General features: G+C 38.6%; 1 protein-coding gene across 4 annotated transcripts in view; it reads right to left on the bottom strand.

Annotated features, from left to right (window-relative positions):
• GABRB2 (gamma-aminobutyric acid type A receptor subunit beta2) overlaps positions 1–19,044 on the bottom strand; it is a 195,934-nt gene that overhangs the window by 6,608 nt on the left and 170,282 nt on the right. The window lies entirely within an intron of this gene.

Below are 19,044 nucleotides of genomic sequence, written 5' to 3'. Positions count from 1 at the left end.
TATGGTAATCTAACCCTAGAAGATTGCTATAACGGTGTCATGGTATAATAGACTATTGCTAGTACCATTTTCACTATTTCTACTTAGGAGATACAGAGACATAGAAGGCATGATACCTTTTAAATAATTTATAGTCTTGAAACTAATACATAAAATATTAAGCTGTACTAGATATAAAATAATATTAGGGGATAAATTACTAAATTTCAGTGCTTGTGCTAGTAGCCTAATTACAGATGAATTCATGATAAAACTAAAACTAAAAACAGTAGGTGATATTTATTAAGCATTTACCAGAAACATTTTTGTATAACTTCATTTAATTGATGCTTAACACCCACACTTACAAGATATCCACCTTAAATTTGTAGCGTCGATATGAATAAGGTAAAAAAAGAATTTTGAACAATATAAATGCAGGCAACCTGTGACTTGTCAAAATGCAATAGAACTCAGAATACGAAACTTGAAAAAAGACAGCTGGGCAGACTGTGGGTGGTGGGATGGTGAGTGGGTGAGGGGTGAGGGACTGACTTGAGAGGGAATGGAAGGAGGCAGGATTCGAGAAGAGAGTCAGCCAAGAGCTGGGTGTACTGAGTTGAATTCTGGGCCCAGGGAGTAGAATTAAGGTGGCTGTGCTGATAGGGTGACCCTTTTCTCTCCTGGATGATTTCTTATTGGCCACGCTAAAAGTAAAGAATGAATACTGACAGCATGGTTCCCAAAGATTGAGTGATTCATAATGTTTTTTAAAGAAGGGACAATTTGTGTCTTATTTTTAAGAGGCCCAATAGCTATAGATAATAAAACCTAGCCACAACACGTTATTCTTAATAGCAGGTTATATTTATTTTGGTGGAGAATCAGGATATACCAACTTCCAGTAAAATTTTTGAAATTACAAAATAAAAGAAAAATGGCCAATGATAGGAACTGATGATATATGGAAGCAAGGAATATAACCAAACACTTAATTGGAAGATATAATGCTCTGAGCTTCATTAATAATGCAGAAGGCAAAAAGAATGTTGCTGAGATTATATATTATCAATTAGCTTTCAAATGTGGTTTAATGACCCTGCATTATAAATTCAAATCTGAACTCTTTTGAGAAATAGAGGCTATAAAACATGTGGGAACATAATAATTGAGCAATTAATCTCTGCCCACTGATCAGATATTCTCTATTTTTGGTTTATGGTAGTATTTTGCTGAGTGTAAATGTTAAACAAATATATTCTTTTTTTTCTTTTCTTTTCTTTTTTTTTTAATATATTTTATTGATTTTTCACAGAGAAGAAGGGAGAGGGACAGAGAGCCAGAAACATCGATGAGAGAGATCGATCAGCTGCCTCCTGCATGCCCCCCAATGGGGATGTGCCCGCAACCAAGGTACATGCCCTTGACCGGAATCGAACCCGGGACCCTTCAGTCCCCAGGCTGACGCTCTATCCACTGAGCCAAGCCAGTCCGGCAACAAATATATTCTTAAGAATAATTTTAAAAGTTTATAAGATTTGGAAATTAAGCCCAATAAATGTTGAAACACTCGGTCAAGAAAAGGCCAGGTAATAGTTTGATGGCCCTTCAGAGGAAAGGAATATTTAAAATTGCCTACTGTGTATCAGTCCTTTGCAGAAAGTCTCACTGAATGCTCAAAACCATCCTTTGGAAAGAAATTTTTTTTTAGGTTATAAGTGAAGTCATTCACCAAATTGCCCACAGTCCTAAATGGAAGAGCTGGAACCCAAACCTTGATCATCAGGGTCCAAAGCTTGGGGGTGCTGGGGAGATGACTGGGACGTTCCAAGTTCAAGGAGGTGAGGCTGATGGGAACGGGAACCCTCCATCCTTTGTTATTTCAGGTTATGCCCTGTGTTGTTAACTGTTATTTTAACTACCTAAGAAATAGCCACTTAGTAAAAATCTCCCTTGGCTACTATGCATGATGATATTTGGGAAACTCTCCCCCTCTAAGCACCAGGATATTTGCTTTTCTGCTGGGCAACTGTTAATAAGACCACTTATGAGTATATACCAGACATGGCTGGGGAAAAATGTAAATTAATAATAATAATCATAATAAAATAATAAGAGCAGTGGAGTATTATTAAGGGAAGTTTGGTAATGTTCTAAGTTTAGAACAAATGATTCCTGAATAATGTGTATAATTTTGGTGAGTTTCTGTTTCATTCTCTATGAAATTCAAAATTTGACAGATGAGATAATTCTGAAGGTATATTTATTTTTTTCATTCACAATCCCAGTACTGGATTAGGATCACAATCTTCAAGGGAGGCATAAGACCACAAGATTTTTGCCTGGTGAATTTTCCTTATCCATCATTCCTCTGTTACCCCAAACATTTTTTAAGTGACTGGTAATCGTACATTCAATGGAACTAAAAGGCACACTTTTTCTTAATTAAATCTAAAAGAAATTTGATGCAGCAGGCTGAATGCTTAGATATATGTGATTTTGACCACTATTTAGTGATTTTTAAAAATCTGGATTTAAATGTCCTTCGAGTAGGCCTGTATTTTTCAGTCTAGTTCACTACAGGGCCAACTTTTTTTTCCTGCTTTCCATTACATCTCCACAGCCTGATTGGGTCATGTGAAATCATGTAAGCGAGTTCTAGTTTGAATACTTCTTTGTCCCCACTGTAGTGGTCAGTGTTAGGGATACACAGCAACAGGGGATAGATAGTCCCTGTCCAAGTTTGCCATCACAAGGGAACGAGGGTTCTGTGAGGTCATAGCAACAGGACGTAAGCTGGTGAAGGGAGTTAGCAAAAACTTCCCTAAATCCACCTAGATTTTCTGCATGAAGGACACCAGCGCTCAGGGTGAGCCAGGATTAGAGCCGGCTCTCACTCTGAAGTCAGTGTTCTTTCCACTCTGCCTGTGGAGGTTAGGAAAGGCAGGGATCCAAAGAAGGACCAGAAAGAGCAGGCACATCCACTACTGGACAGCTCATGCTATTGAATATCCTCGCACTGCTGATCCTGTATCAATCATGACCTTTAGAAAAACTGTATCTTCTGGGGTCCTTCAGAGAGGAAAAACCTTACTCCTCCCTTTCTGCTTCTGAGATCTACCTCTAAAAACTTTGCTATTACTAGAACAATAACCTAAAACCTCACCAAGCTCACGTGATTCACCCACTAAGCCAAGTGTCTGAAGCAGAGTATCTTTCTCTTGTAATGACTAATAAAGTAGGGTCATGCAGGTCACTGGTCTATAATGAATGAATTCATTAATTCAATCCCTTAATAGGGAATCATTTTACTAAGGAAACCTTGAGACATGTACTAATGTGCTCTACCCACGTGAATTTAAAAATCAAAAACCAAAACAACAACATGAGGCTGTTCATATCTGAGAGCCGCCGGTGTCCACTTCAAAGGGGCCTCACCCTAGAGTGAAAATATTTACTAGAAAGAGTTGAAGGTTCGAATCTGCAAACATAAATTTCAATTACTGCTTTGCCACTTAATTAGCTTCTAGCTATCCATGAATTTCTGGGGTTTTATGGAAAGGATTGTTTATGAAATGTTAATAGTACTAACTCCGTCCTCATAATATGTTGTGATATTTCAAGCCCTTTATGATAGCATAATAGAAACAAACAAACAAAACAAAAAAGAGTGAAAATCATCTCAGATCTTTTTTATTCTACTGGCTTTTCCTAAAAATGACCACCTTCTTTCAGCTACCTGGGTGTTTCAACAGAGTTCACCTACATTTACATTCCAGTTCTAAACTCCACATTTGCTGACTTTTTCTCCATTTATTCTGGGGGAGGGATTTGAAAAGCCAAAGTTGGTGGCCTTCTCTTGCTCTCCTAGAATCCCCATGTTATTCTGTGGTTGAGTGAACGTTTGTTCGCCTCTTAGAATACTGAGTGCACACTAGGTAGTTTCCGAGTGTTTTCCTTTGGAAAGAATGCTCTGGATATTCCCTGGTGGTTAACAGTTCACTGCCTTAACATTTCAAGTTACTCAGGCCACAATGTCATTTTATGGGAGAGAAGAGATTTCCCACCCACACACTAGTGACAGTAAGTGGGAATTGCAGAGTTAAGATTTCTTGGATTTTTGCAGTTTCTCACTCTTCTACTAAGAAATTATCTGGGGCTTACAAATCCTGATGTAATTATTTGCCATTTATATTTGTTATAGTAACACTGCCATTAACATCAGTTATTTTATCTTTATTGCATACAATGTGTACAAGCTTAAAAGTATAATGGTACCTCTGTGTCCAAGGGGAATTGATTCTAGAAGCTCTTCCCCCGCAGATACCAAAATTCATGGATACTCAAGTCCTTTATACAACATGATATAGTATTTGCATATCATCTATGCACATCCTCCCTTGTACTTTAAATCATCTCTAGATTACTTATAATACCTAATACAATGTAAATGCTATGTAAGTAGTTGTTGTACTGCATTTTGTTTAGGGAATAATCACAAGGGAAAAAAAGCCTTTCCATGTGCAGTACAGATGCAACCACCATAGACCTAACCACATAGTACATGTCAGCATTTTAGGAAGAGCCACCTTGTGAAATAAGAGGTTCTATTTTAAACAGGCTCCCACAATACCTCAAGTCTTTACCTCTAGGCTGTGGGAACTCACAGGGTAAACCAGTAAGCATTCACCTTCTTTTGAGCAGAGGCTATATTGGGCTCTGAAGCCAAGTTAAAAGCAGATAGGGTTAAAGTCAAGGTCACTAAGCACTGTGATCGTGGGCAAGAAATTTTAACCTTTCTGAGCCTTAGTTTTTTCAACTGTCAAATTGGTATAACAGTAACTTTTATTATTGTAGAACAAGCATATCAAACTCAAAGGCCAATACGGGCCAAATAAACAAGGCATGCAGTCTGCAGGCCTCGAGCTTGTCATGCTTGTTGTAGAGGTAAGCAGGCGAAGGAACTGAACTTGTGCTATATCAGGATCAGGAGAGGGCTGGGATGGTAACCCAGTTCTCAACTTAAACTGCTGTGGATGTGGTGACAGAGGGCGACACAGCAGTTGGTCAGTCACTCTTAGGAAACATGAATGCTTCTCCTTGCTGCAGCCAGGTGGCAGGGAGCTTCCTACAGATTCTAGGCTGTGTGACTCCTCTGGCTGCAGTCTCCCAGGAAAGTATCTAAAGCTGACACCTCATTATTCACATGCCTAAGAAAAGACAGTGAGTAACGTTTCTTCCTGATGCTTCATTCGGGGGCTTTGTTTGGTTCTTTATCCTTGTAGTGGGCAGAGGCAAGAAGTAACTCAAAATGTTGCATTCTGTTATTTGCCTACAGGATGAGTTAAAGTTTAAGAATGGAGAGTTTGCAGCCATCAGTAAACTAGGTTTTCGGATTTATTTCCCGCTTCACTTACTTAGGGGAACTCTGTCTCTCTTTCTCCAAATTAAATGCATCTATAAAGAAAGTTTCATTAGGACGATAATGATAATATGAAATTACATTTCATAGATGAATTCCGGTGTGGATAAGAACAGCTATAGAGTTAATTAAGTCTTGAAGACAAGATTTTGGAATCAGCCTTAAATTCTAGCTGCTCTACTGATTAGCTGGGTGACCTGGGGCAAGTTCCACAGCTTAGCCCAGCCTCAGTTTCCTCATCTTTAAAATGAAGTTACATAGCCTCTTCTTCTTTAAAATGAAGCTACATTATATGCAGGTTTGTTTTAAGATTAAGACAAGTTATTCAAGGAGCCTACCATTGTATACCATCACGTCTGGCATATAATTAGGTGCATAACAGAGGGTAAGAGTTACTGTGATAGTCACTGACTTCTATAGGCAGGTGAGACTGACTCTACATTTTCCAGGTAGTCCCTTGCAGGGAGTGTTGTAGTTAAACCTATCCCACCCACTGCAACAACAGTAGAGACTGACCCTCTTCCAGATGTGGACCTGACATTGGCATTTCCCCTCCCCTTGCCTTGGATTGGTTCAGAGGTGGGAGGCTTAAGTCAACTCAACCAATGAAAAGAAAGCAAAGGTTTGTTGGAGGCCTTTGGATTGAAAAACTCCCCACTTCTCCTTCTGAATATGAATGAGGAAACACAAAGCCTCATTGCTTCTGGCAGCCATCTCATCTCAGAACAAGGAACCACCGACAAGACTTTGGCTGGCTGGCTTGAGAGAGCCTCCACCCATGCCTCTGCTCTGTACAGTACAGGTGGGTGGGAAATCAGAAGGACCTCTGATTTCCTGCAATACAATCCAAAACAGCCATTTTTAACGGTCTCAGATAAAATTCAACCTATGACAATGATAACGTCAAGTATAATTTATAATTATAAAAATACAATTTTTCTTTTCAAAATCAATAATCTTGAGGGAAAGTTTAATGTTATCTTGCAGCAATTTTCATGAAAATGTCCTCCATTTATTTAAGTCACTTATGATTTGTCAAATGGCTTTCATATCCTTTGTCTGAGCATCAGAATGAATTAGAAAGAGCAGACATGGACTTCCTCATCTCGGAGAAATTCTTTCCCCAAAGTTGCAGGACTTTTCAGAGGTTGACCTAGGCTCGGTGTCCTGGCTTTTTGAATCCAAATTGGACTCTGTGGCTGGTTCTGCCAATTAAAGAACTGAAGAAAGCTGTTTTAAAACAGCTTCACATGCAGTCAGTGATAAAAATGTGCAGCCAGAGAGAGAAACCTAGGTTTACACGGCAGCTTTCATTAGTCCCAGCTCTACCTCTAGCTAGCTTACATAATCCTGAGCAAACCGCTGGTATTTCTAGGTTCCAGTGTCTGAATATAAAAATGAAACATCACACAAAAAAATTGTTAACCATGTATGGTGGTATATGTTAACTGGATTTATCGAGGTGATCATTTTGTAATATATACTAATATCATCATAACATTGTACATCTGAAACTAGAATTATGTTACATTATACCTCAAGAAACCCCACAAAACTAAGGAACTAACAAAATGTTGTAAAAAAAGTAAAAGGTAATTAAAAACAACAACAACAACAAAAGAGAATATTTTGAAGTAAAGTTTCCTATTCTTAAGCCTGTGATAGGCATTGTGAATTGACCCCCTGGACCCAGTCAACTACAGAATTTGCAGTATAGTTAGTTGTCAAGGCAACCACGAGTCATTCCGGGTTGGTACTCGAGGTGCAACTCATGTCTGCTCCCTGGGTGACATCCGTGTGTTCGGTGTGGAGGTCAACTCAACAGCTTTGGCATCACCAGGGAGTTGTTACTATCTCAAGCCTCACCCTAGACCAGTGGTTCTCAACCTTCCTAATGCCGAGACCCTTTAATACAGTTCCTCATGTTGTGGTGACCCCCAACCATAAAATTATTTTCGTTGCTACTTCATAACTGTAAATTTGCTACTGTTATGAATCATAATATAAATATCTGATATGCAGGATGTCTTTTCATTGTTACAAATTGAACATAATTAAAGCATAGTGACTAATCACAAAAACAATATATAATTATATATGTGTTTTCGGATGGTCTTAGGCGACCCCTGTGAAAGGGTCGTTCGACCCCCAGGTTGAGAACTGAATAAAGGTTCCATTGAATAAAGGCCCACTGAATAAAGGTTCCATTGACAAGGTACCTAGATAGCTTTCACACACACTCAAGATTGAGAAGCACTGGCTTAAATGACCTCTGAGATCTTTTGATGTTTTTAAAGTCGATGACTGTAAAATTTTTTTGAAAAAAGGAATTTTCAATGAACATTGGGTAGCTCTCCAAGTGTGCTAAACAAAATCTCCATCCTCCATATAATAAAGGGGTGGAGGAGTTAATTGGTCATTTCTTGTGCTCCCCTTTTGAAATGCTGAATTATTCACAACCAGGGTACCAGCTAAACCCTCAGGGAGACTGAGCTGGAGCAGCAACCATAAAATCCAACGCGGCTAGGGATCCCTTGTGCAGCTGTGGGCTGATGGCTTCTGTGCATTTAGCCAATTACACGGTGAATTACCCAAACGAGAACATGCCAAATGCACCATCCACTCTCACAGCCCAACTCTCGTTAGGAGAACTCCTGTTAATCTGACACAGCCTTGTCAAACATCTGTCCGCTCCATTTTGACACTAACTCTGAGGTCAGCAGATGGCGGGAAGGGAAAGTGACTGCACGTTACAAAGTACAGGCTACAGGCTGACTTAGGGAATGAAGAAAATTATGAATTTAGGAAGACAGGAAAGGACAGCAAACCCAACTGCTGATCGGATGCTTTGTTGAAGAATAAAACATCAGCTAGATTCTGTGTAAAATATTGAAAATTCTCTCTCTCTGACAGAAAAGAAAGATCTGGGCTTAAATTCCCAGTTTGCTCCTTGCTTCTGTTTCTGAGACGGAATGCACCTCTTACTGGGTGAAGCTTTTCCTAAACATGCGTCTGGAGGGAACATCTCCGTCCTCGGAAACTCAGTGGCACGTGCCATCTGTGCTGTATGCTCTTCCTTCTGATGATCTAATACTGTTTAAGAGAGTCTTCCAGGGGCAACAGACAGAGAGGGACAGAGAGGGACAGTGCTTCTGAACTTAGAAACAATTCCTAAGTAACAGGAAAAGGCAGAGTTCTGTCCTTGTGGTCCCCTCCATGGTAGACATCAACTTCAGGGTTACGGTTTATCTAATGCTAACTACCTGACAAGTACTGTCTACACAGTGATGGCGAACCTATGACACATGAACTCATTTTTTTGGTTGATTTTTCTTTGTTAAATGGCATTTAAATATATAAAATAAATATCAAAAATATAAACCTTTGTTTTACTATGGTTGCAAATATCAAAAAATTTCTATATGTGACACGGCACCAGAGTTAAGTTAGGGTTTTTCAAAATGCTGACATGCTGAGCTCAAAAGGTTCGCCATCACTGGTCTATGTCCTGCCTCCTGCAATCTTTAAAACCATCTGTTGAAGGTTGAACTATTAAGTCCCATTTCACAAAGGAAGAAACTGAGGCTCAGAGAGCTTTCCTGTGCTCACATCGCTGATAAGAACAGTCATGGGGCTTGAACTCCGGGTTGTCTCAAATGCAGAATCAAGTAGGATTGACTAAGCGAGCTCTGCCTGTGCTCTTAACCAGTGAGCTGGTCTCCAGGAGCAGAAATCTGGTAAATACTTGCTTAGCGATCAACCCATTGGTGACGCTCTTTCCAAATCTGCATCCCTGGTGAGAAAAGCCCGGTGTTATCCTGCAGTGGAGCTAAGTGAGGCTGAAGGACTCTCCTAGGGAGGAAGCCAGTGACTACAGCTTCAGGGGCCAACATTCTCAACTGCTGAACTAAAGCAACCTGATCCCGGCCAAGGAAACCTGCGATGCTGCGGGAAGCAGTGTTCACTGTTGAGGGTTCCTTCCTGTAGGGCACCCACAGGGTGGCACCTGGGGTTGGCAGGCTTGTCCTACAGGACTGACTCAGAGATGCTCACTCCCCTGTGGCGAGTCACAGCAGGTGTCAATGGAGGAACCTGCTATGGTGCCCTTGAGGCTAATCTAGCTTCCAGAAATTTCTGTAGCAGCAGCTACAAGTGTTGAGAGGCAGAGACAGCTTGTTTATTGCTGAGGGAGATTTCAAAATTATGTCTGGGTCCATTTTTATGGTTCCCCGGGTGCCCTTTGCCAAAATGAAACAAGCATCAAATATCCCGCAAACCTCTTCTCAGCAGAGGCCATAAAAAATTCCTAATTTCTCTAGGAACGCCAGGATGCTGGAGGTGCTGTGCTTGTTGTTTTACAAAATAATTTATCATTCTTGGAAAGATGGGGAATAAAAATTTAATGCCAGTCTTTGATTCCCAAAGCTGCCCATGGAACACACAGTTTTCTTTTGGACTTTATACTTCTCAAGAGTTCAGAATCTTTGTAGAGTTTTCTCAGGAATCATGTGTTCATGATACTACAGCTGTTACTAAATTGAATAGAATCTGAGATTTTATCAACTGCAAAATACACCGTCAACTTATTGGCAGGTATTTATAAAGAAGAAAAGATATTAAATGTTTATAGTATATGTAAGTATTACACTAACATCAGAAACATTACAAGTAGGTGAATCATTGTCTTAAAATTGAACCCGAGGACACATTTCTCCTGAGAGACTATGTTAGCAACCCACTACAAAGTGGGTTTGAACCCAGACCTGATGTAACCACATGCTGTGTGAGTGGTGATGTATTTGAAACGCTGGAATGGAACTGAGCATCCGAAGGGGCAAAGTATTGCTGTGTGCTTTGCAAAACCACAAAGAAATCTAATGAAAAAATAAACTGTTGGATAAAATAGAATCAGAGGCATGGAAACATGAAACAGACTGATGAATCTCAGAGGGAAAGGGGAGGGGGAGAGATTAACCAAAGAACTTGTACGCATATATGCATTACCTATGGACACAGGCAGTAGGGTGGTGAAGGCCTGGGGTGGGGTGGGAACTGGGTGAAGGGGCTCAATGGGGGGAGGGGTGGGGCAGAAAGCAGGACATCTGTAATACTCTCAACAATAAAGATTAAAAAAAATAATAAAAACCACAATAAACTTTCTCTGCTGCTTACTAAGTTTTGTATAGTGGTGGCCTGGATATTCTGACAATAAATATATTTTCCAAATGTAATTCCTTGGTTGTGATTCTCATTCTAGAAGGCATAGCATGTTTCTGCCTTCTTGCCAGACAGGAGGCGGCAGGCCCACTGCATGGGAGGGCCTCCAAGAGAAACTGACCAGGTGGTGACCCAGGGCAGTCCGGCAGCTTCCAGGACTGGTCCTGCAAGTGGGTCTCATGATGACTTCATGGATGACCCATTTTCTCATCTATGAAATGGGGATTATACTTACTGTCAGGACCTAAAACAGGCCGCCCAAAATATGCATATTGATTATTTTGAATTAAAGTTACTTAAGAAACAGCCTGTGCAAGAAGAAAACCCTGACCTCTCTTTGCCACGAAAAGCAGGAGATAAGTGAGTCTCCCATGTGATGGGTGTCCTGGTTACTCCTGAGGGCTGACAGACAACCTCTCTCACAGTTGAAAGAATCCACATGAGAAAAGCTCATCTAAACAAGTCTTGTACAACCTTCACTAATTTACTACCCAAGCCCAGACCGTGCTTAGATTCCTTCCTAATGGGTATTAATTCTCTATCCTGTCAATTTCCTCAGAAATGTATTGTTTCGTTGTCTCAAAAGTATAAAAAAGTGCCTGGTTTGATCATTTCTTTGAGTCTCAATTGATGATCTGAGATATTGTGAGTGTCCCATGTGCATGTATTAATTTTTTTCTCCTGTTACTCTAGGTCTCCTATAAATTTTATTTTAGCCCAGCTAGAAGAACTAAAGGAGGGTAAATGGGAGGAATTCTTCCCCTCCCCAACACTTCCTTTTATCTGGTGATCTGAGATAATTAAATGAGGTATCACAGGAAACAATGTAAAAACTATAAGTGTTACTACACCAAGTCCCAATATTATCCTAATCTAATGGGCCTGTCAGCTTGGTTATTTACCGCTTACTTTACAGTTTACTATTTAATTTCTCTTCTAATATTGACAATGTAAGAAGTATATGTTTTTGGATGAGCCATTTTTAGAGTAAGAGTTGGGTCCAAAGTACTTTTAAGTGTCCTTGACCCAGGAAATTATTTGATAGTATTTCTCATTATAGACGTTTCCCCAAATTTTCCAAAAGAAAACTTGTTAAAAAATTGTTCCTAGTCACAGAGTAGGATATATGCTCTGTGCAAGTGTTTGTAAATTTTAAATTAATGAGCAAATTTGCGTATAGTAGAAATAAATTGTAGTACGTTTAATAGATATGAGGCTATGGAACTAACACATTTCAGGAAGGATGATTCAGTAGACATTCAATGATGCTTAAGGTGGAGACGACAAGTGCCTGGAGTTGTCTGATGTTAAAAATATGGCTTATGAAGTGTCAGAGCTGAGACTTGAATCTTGAGTCTCCTGAGTTAGAGAGTATTAGTTTTCCATGGGGACCTATACCTGCAGGGAGCCATGTGCAGTGTTGTTACAGGGATGTCCCAGCTTGGGAAAGAATATGGGGTCTCTGTCCAACTGTGTCACTAGAATCTTGACTTTGGTGACAACTTCAGTACGAAAGCTGAATAGCATGGGCTTGACTGCTCCCAGGGAAGAGCAGTTACTGTCAGTCCAGATCACCCACCTCCTCCTGCCCCTTAACTTCCTCCTTCCCTCCCCCTCCCTTCTTTCAGACAACAATAATTATAAGAATCCTATATAATAAAACCCTAATATGCAAATCAACCCAACGGTGGAATGACCGGTAAAACAACTGGTTGCTATGATGCGCACTGACCACCAGGGTCGCTATGACACTCCATGCAGGAGCTGCCCGTAGGCCCCGACCAGTGGTGGCAGCAGGGGGCGGGGCCGGCAAGCAGGCAGTGCCAAGTCGCCAGCCAAGGCGGGTGCCAGCGGTGCCCCACCCCCTGATTGCCCCACAGGACGCCCTGCAGAGGGAGGCAACTGGTGGCAGTGGTGGGAGGCAGGGCCGGCGAGGGGGCTGCACCAGGCCAGCCAAGGCAGGTGCGAGCAGGGGCCCCGATCGCCCCGCTGGTCACCCCACAGATCAGCCCTGATTGCTGGCCAGGCCTAGGGACCCTACCCATGCACAGATTTCATGCACTGGGCCTCTAGTATAATATAAGCAATAACTATTAGAAATGAGCATGAGCTATTTATATGTAATTATCTTGGGTTATTCTGGTTCAGTGATACATGAAGAAATGGGAGAAGTAAGACATGTTTGCGTGTGGTTTGTATGTGTAAGAGTGTGGAAAGTATAGTGAGGTATAGTAAGTGTGTGTGTGTGCTTTAAAGATGTAACTAGAAAGGAAGCCCCCCCCCTCCCCGCCCCCCGCCCCAATTAGGCTAATTGTGGAAAGAAAAGTTTTACCTGTTGAGAATGGTAAGGAAAAAGAAATATACAAATCAAATCTCTTTATAAGGTTAAATATATTATTACTCTCTTCTGAAATGACACTGTGATTATACTGTTATTTGCTTTTAGTATTCTCTGGATTCAACTTGGTAGATTTATTTAAGGATTTTTTTTTTTCCTTCCGTGATATTTGTTAGTGAAGTGAACCCAGTTTCCTTCATGTACTTTTGTTCTTTTACATTTGGCTTTGGCATCTTTTTTACATTATGCTACTTTCCAGAATCATTTGGAAGTTTTCCTATTTCTGCTATGATCTGCAAGAATTAAAATACCACTGGAAGTATTTGCTTTTTAATGCTGGACTTGATTTATTGGTGAATCCTTCTAGGCCAGTGATTTACAATCTCATGACACACATAAACCAATTACTAAAATTCTGTGGCACACCAATTTTTTTTTTTTTTTTGCCGATCTGACAAAAAATAGGTATAATTTTGATTTATTCACACCAGACAGCTGTTTTTGTGTTGGCTGTTGGTGATTTTTTTATTTGAAACTCTAGGGAAAAAGAGGTCAGTACCCCTGACTAAGTAGTCAGGTATTGTATGTTTTAAAAATTCTTGGGGCACACCAGTGTGCAGTGGCACACCCATCGAAAATCGTCCATATGGCCTTTTCTTAGCTTCCTAAGAAAGGAATTTTTTCTGGGAGCAAAAATTAACATTTTTCTTTTTTTTTTTTAGTTTTATCTTTTGTAATTGGTCTGTTTTTATTTTTTTTCCTATGGTCATTTTTGCTAATTTATATTTTCAAAGAATGTCATGTATTTTATCCACATTTACTAAGATCTCTGCACAATTTTCTTTTAATGTCACCTTCCTATATAATAATAATTATTATTTTACACTTTTTTACTTTGGTGTATCCATATTGGCTCCCTCTTTGTTACTTTAATAAGTTTTTTTCTTGATCATTTATTTCCCTATTTTACTCAGATTTCTTTGTAAAGAACTGATATATTTGTACATTATTTTGTTTTGATTTTCTCATTTGATATTAATACTTTCTTCTGCTTTTAGATAGTTTGTTGCTCATTTTTAAACTTCTTGAATTATGCATTTAATTCATTTAAAAAATTATTTGCTACAAAGGTATTTGAAGCTACAACTTTCTCACTGTTAACTATTTCAACCACATTCCTTAGAATTATTTAACATTTTAAATTGCTATTATTTTCTAAATGTTCTTCCATTTAATTTTTATTGTATCTTTGACACGTAAGTTGTATAAGAATGAGTTTATAAATTAATAAACTTTATTCAATATACTACTTACCTAATGTTTCTGTCATTTTATATTTTTTATTTCTTATCATTTTGATTTATTTAGAGGCTATTTTAATGTGAAGTTGATTAATTACATATGACTTATTAATTAATATCTTTATTTTGGATTGCAATTTTTATAAAATATATCTGTATTAATATATTTTTTCTTCAATTCATCTTTATACAGTAATAATGTTCAATCCTCAATCTTCTTTGGATATGACTTAGAATATTTTCCAATACCTTTACTTTAGAAGTATCCTATCTAATAATAGACAAAGATGCAAACTGACCGTACTTCGCTACACCCAACATTGGCTAATCAGAGTGATATGCAAATTAACCGCCAACAAAGATGGTGGCTAATTTGCATATACTGGCTGGGAGCAAAGACTGAAGACACCATAGAAGAAAGCTAAACAAAGGAGCCGAGGTAGCAGAGACGGGTGGAAGAGAAGTGGCAGAGAGGGGTGGGGTAGGAGCGGCAGAGAAGGGCGGGGTAGGAATGGCAGAGACGGGAGCGAAGTCCTATTCTTGCAGGAATCTTCCTGCAATGGGCCTCTAGTTTCTAATAAATAGCATTTGTGGGGGTTAGTTGCTTGATTCAACTTTAAAATATTATTTTGATAGGTGAGTCGATAATTTGCTCTAATTATAACAGTTAAAACAAGCTTGGTCTTAAATCTTAATTTCTGCTCAAACTCTGCTTTTAAGATGTCTTTATCCTTATTTCTGATGTCTAGCTTTAGCTACAGTATCTGCATCTTTCTTTACTTCTTTTTTTTTTATTATCAAAGGTTTTTATAAGATGAATTGTCAGTTTTTTGTTCTACCATAATGGTCCTCAGTCTTCCATGCTTCAGTGTATACCACAGATATCTGAGAGAATAAAAGGTAGCTCCCTCAGCTTCCCCACGAAAGGTTTTAGTTTATAATGTATCAGGTAGAATCAACGGTTTATGCAAGCCTCCCAGGTGACCCTGCTGCAGTCAGTCTATGGTAGACCCAGTGAGAAATACTCTCATAGTAGTTATCCATGTTAATTTAAAACATATCCTTCATCTTCAACCTCTTGATTCACAACCTCTAAAAATGAAAAAGTAAATATCAAGTCCTTGTTATAAATTAGAAAACAAACACTTTCTCCCTTCTCAACAACACCCAACCTGATCTTTTTTACATCTCTTTAGTATCTAATTTTTAAAAATATTTCAATTATCTTTTATTCTGTAACTTTAACTTCTGGAATTGTATAGCTTCAGTTTCGGATGCCACCTTTAGTTCTAAATGCTAGCATACTGCCTTTTCCTATTTTAAAGTTCCTCATATTGACTATCTTTTATTAGGGGCTAGACTTTTTTATTTAACTATTATTTTATTTTTTAAAATAAGGACTCATGGATGCTATGTTCCCTAAGGACTTGGACTTGGATGTTGAGGATAAGACTGTCTTTCTTTTGTTTTTATATGTCAATAATAATATTCTTAGGTTATATTTTCTTCCCTCCAGAACCTTGCCACATTTTCCGTTGTCTTATAAAATTTAATATTGCTATGATAGTTTGAGACCTATCTTTTTTCTTCCTTGTAGCTCATTCACTTTTTCTGAATGGAAGGTTAGCAATTTCAGAAGAATATAACAAGGAGGGAGCGAGATTGTCTAATTTTTAATCTTGGAATACAGTATATCCTTTTGGCCTACTGATTAATTTCATTGCAGATATGTATAAATATATAATATATAGCATAGCCGTTAAGAGTGTAGCCTCTAGTCATATTTTCTGTTCAACCATTTCTTAGCTGTCTAACCTTAAGTTAATTATACTCTCTGGGTGTCAGTTAATCATTTGTGAAATTATAATAATATATGGCAATACTAGGGACTTATGACATAATATTTGTAAAATGTCTAAGCACAGAGAAGGCATTCAAGAATTACATATTAGTATAATTATTATAATTAGTTATTGATGTCAGATATAAATACAGTCATGTGCCACAAAATGATTTTTCAGTCAACAGTGGCCCACATTTCATAATCCCATAGATCAGCGGTTTTCAGCCAGTGTGCCACAAGAATTTTTAAAGTATGCAACACAAGGGCACTGACCTATTTTTTTTTTTTATTAAATGTGTTTTTACTGATTTCAGAGAGAGGACGGGAGAGAGAGAAGAGATAGAAACATTGATGATGAGGGAAAATCATCGATTGGCTGCCTCCTGAACCCACGACCCAAGCATGTGCACTGACCAGGAATCCAACCGTGACCTCCTGGTTTATAGGTTGACTCTCAACCACTGACCCAAAAGGGCTGGGCAAGGGCAGTGACCTCTTTTTCTTTAGAATGTCAAATAAAAAATGACAACAGCCAACACGACAATAGTTGTCCAGTGTGAATGAATCAAAATTATCCTTTTTTTTTTGTCAGATGGACAAAATATATATATTTTTTGGTATGGTGCCGAATTTTACTAATTAGTTTGTGTGCACCATGAGATAAAAAAGGTTGGAAATTCCTTCCATGGATTATAATAAAGTTACAGCCATTTCTATGTCTTAGGGCAACACATTACTCATGTGTGTGGTGATGCTGGTGTAAACAAACCTACTGCGCTGCCAATCATATAAAAGTATAGCACGTACAATCATGCATGGTGCCTAATGCTTATGCAATAATAATAAACGACTATGTTACTGGTTTGAGTATTCACTATAGTATATTTTGTGTTACTATTTTAGAGTGTACTCTTTCTACTTATTAAAAAAGCAGCTTGCTGCAAAATAGTAGGCTGTGTTATGCAAGCAGCAGCCTCACACATCTCCTCCTGTTTACTGTGTCTCTTGATTGCATCATTATCTCTTGTGCTTGATTTAATCTTGTGCTGTTTTTTTGGTACAGTAACATGCTGTACAGCTTGTAGCCTAGGAGCAATAGGCTCTGCTCTATAGCCCTGGTGTGGAGTAGGCTGTGCCAATGAGGCTTGTGTAAGTGCACAAGGTTCATGCAGTGACGAAATCACATAATGATGCATTTCTCAGAACATACCCCATTGTTAAGGGGCACATGACTGTATTTTTTCTATTCCATTTTTTCCATCTATACTTCATGGACATCATGGTTCTGCATGTTTAAACCACTGTCCTGTCCTATATATTTACTGTGTTGACTCTAAGAGGTTTATATCTCTACATCTCTTTTCCTCTGCAGTTGGCATTTTTTTCTATAGCTTGAACTTTGTGTTAATGCCTTGATGTTTGCCATCTTGATTCTCTTTCTTACTATTTTAGATTTAGTTATTAGTTTCTATAAAGACTGTTTTGCTTTCATTTTGCCTCCTTAATTACCTTTTGTTTATCATCTCATCCTTGACCTTTTGTTTCATATTCTCTTTCAATTTTTGGTAAAAATAAAAAAAAAATCATGTATTCTGAAAAAATTTAATTTATCAAAAAGTAATTTTTCCCCCAATAAAAGAGTCATTATCTGTCTTTTGCATGCTGAGTTTCACTCTGTTGCTCATGTATGTGTGTTGGGGTGCGGGGGAGGGAGAGGAGAAGGAGGAAGGAAGGGAAAGAGAGAGAGAAAGAGGGAGAGAGAGAAAAAGGAAATGGACTCATTGGCAGTTTTCCTGAATGGTTGCCATGGTGTTTCCTTGTTTAGATGCTTCATTTTGATGTGGACCTTCTTATAAGGTCTCCCCATTTGCTCAACTGCAGCTTGAGCAGATTTCTTTGGATTCTGCTTGCAGCAACGTTGGCTCTGCTTATGCATCTCTGCCTCTCTGCAGAGCCTCAGTTTGAGTTGAGTGTTGTTTTGTTCTATTGCTGTTTTACTCGATGGCTTTGGGCAGGGAGGAGAAAAAGTGCACATGGGTTTTTAGATACATTATCCCCACTTCTCTAAGACACAGACATCAGTTTTCTATTTGTCATTTTAAGGGCTAGGTGATATGTGTGTGTGTGTGTGTGTGTGTACTGCTATGCTCTCATATGGTGCTAATAGGTATGCACACTATAGCAGAAATTTTCTGGGGAACAATTTGGCAATGTGGATCACTGTTTTAAAGACACTTTTTGACCCAGAAATTCCATGTTAACAAATAGATTAGGAGTCAATCATGTACAAACAAATCAGTAATGGGATGCTTATTTTAGACTTATTTATAATAGAAAAACACTTAGAAACAATGCAAATATCTAACAACAGGTACTCATTCCATAAATTATGGTATATAAATTCAATAAAATATCTTGTAGCTATTAGAATGATGTATACTTTAAGTATACAAAGAGACTAAGTGGAAAACAGCAGTATACACAATAGTAGAGCAAAATTATGTATATAAACACGTCACTAATTGTGAATAAAAGGCAATGTTGACAATGATTATATCTAGGTGTGGGGGTTTAGGTGATTTACATTGCCTTTTGCACTTTTTATAAAAAATAATGATCCTGAATTAGTTTTATAGTCAGAAAAATAGTAATAGAGCAACAAAGGAACCCCTTGAGAAACATATACTCCCCGCTATCACCTCCAGAATATAGCAACTATCAAGTGCTCTTTGCCTGGCACCATATAAGGCCCTTAATTATCTAATTTAATGCTCACAGTAGCTCAATGGGGCAGAAATTAGTGTTTCAGTTTTCAGTTGAGGAACTTGAGGGATGGAAAGGTTAAACACATCTAATGGCACATGGCTCATGAAAGACCATGCCTGAATGTGAGCCCAGTAGAGTATGATTCAAAAAGGCATCAGCTTCCCAGTGCATCCTGCTG

This window comes from Myotis yumanensis, unplaced genomic scaffold (assembly GCF_028538775.1).
Source record: "Myotis yumanensis isolate MYYU_CA2020_CCGP unplaced genomic scaffold, mMyoYum1.0.hap1 SCAF_5, whole genome shotgun sequence".
In the NCBI taxonomy this organism is placed as follows: domain Eukaryota; kingdom Metazoa; phylum Chordata; class Mammalia; order Chiroptera; family Vespertilionidae; genus Myotis; species Myotis yumanensis.
Note: the sequence above shows the minus strand (reverse complement) of the source record. Positions and strands in the feature narration are given on the sequence as shown.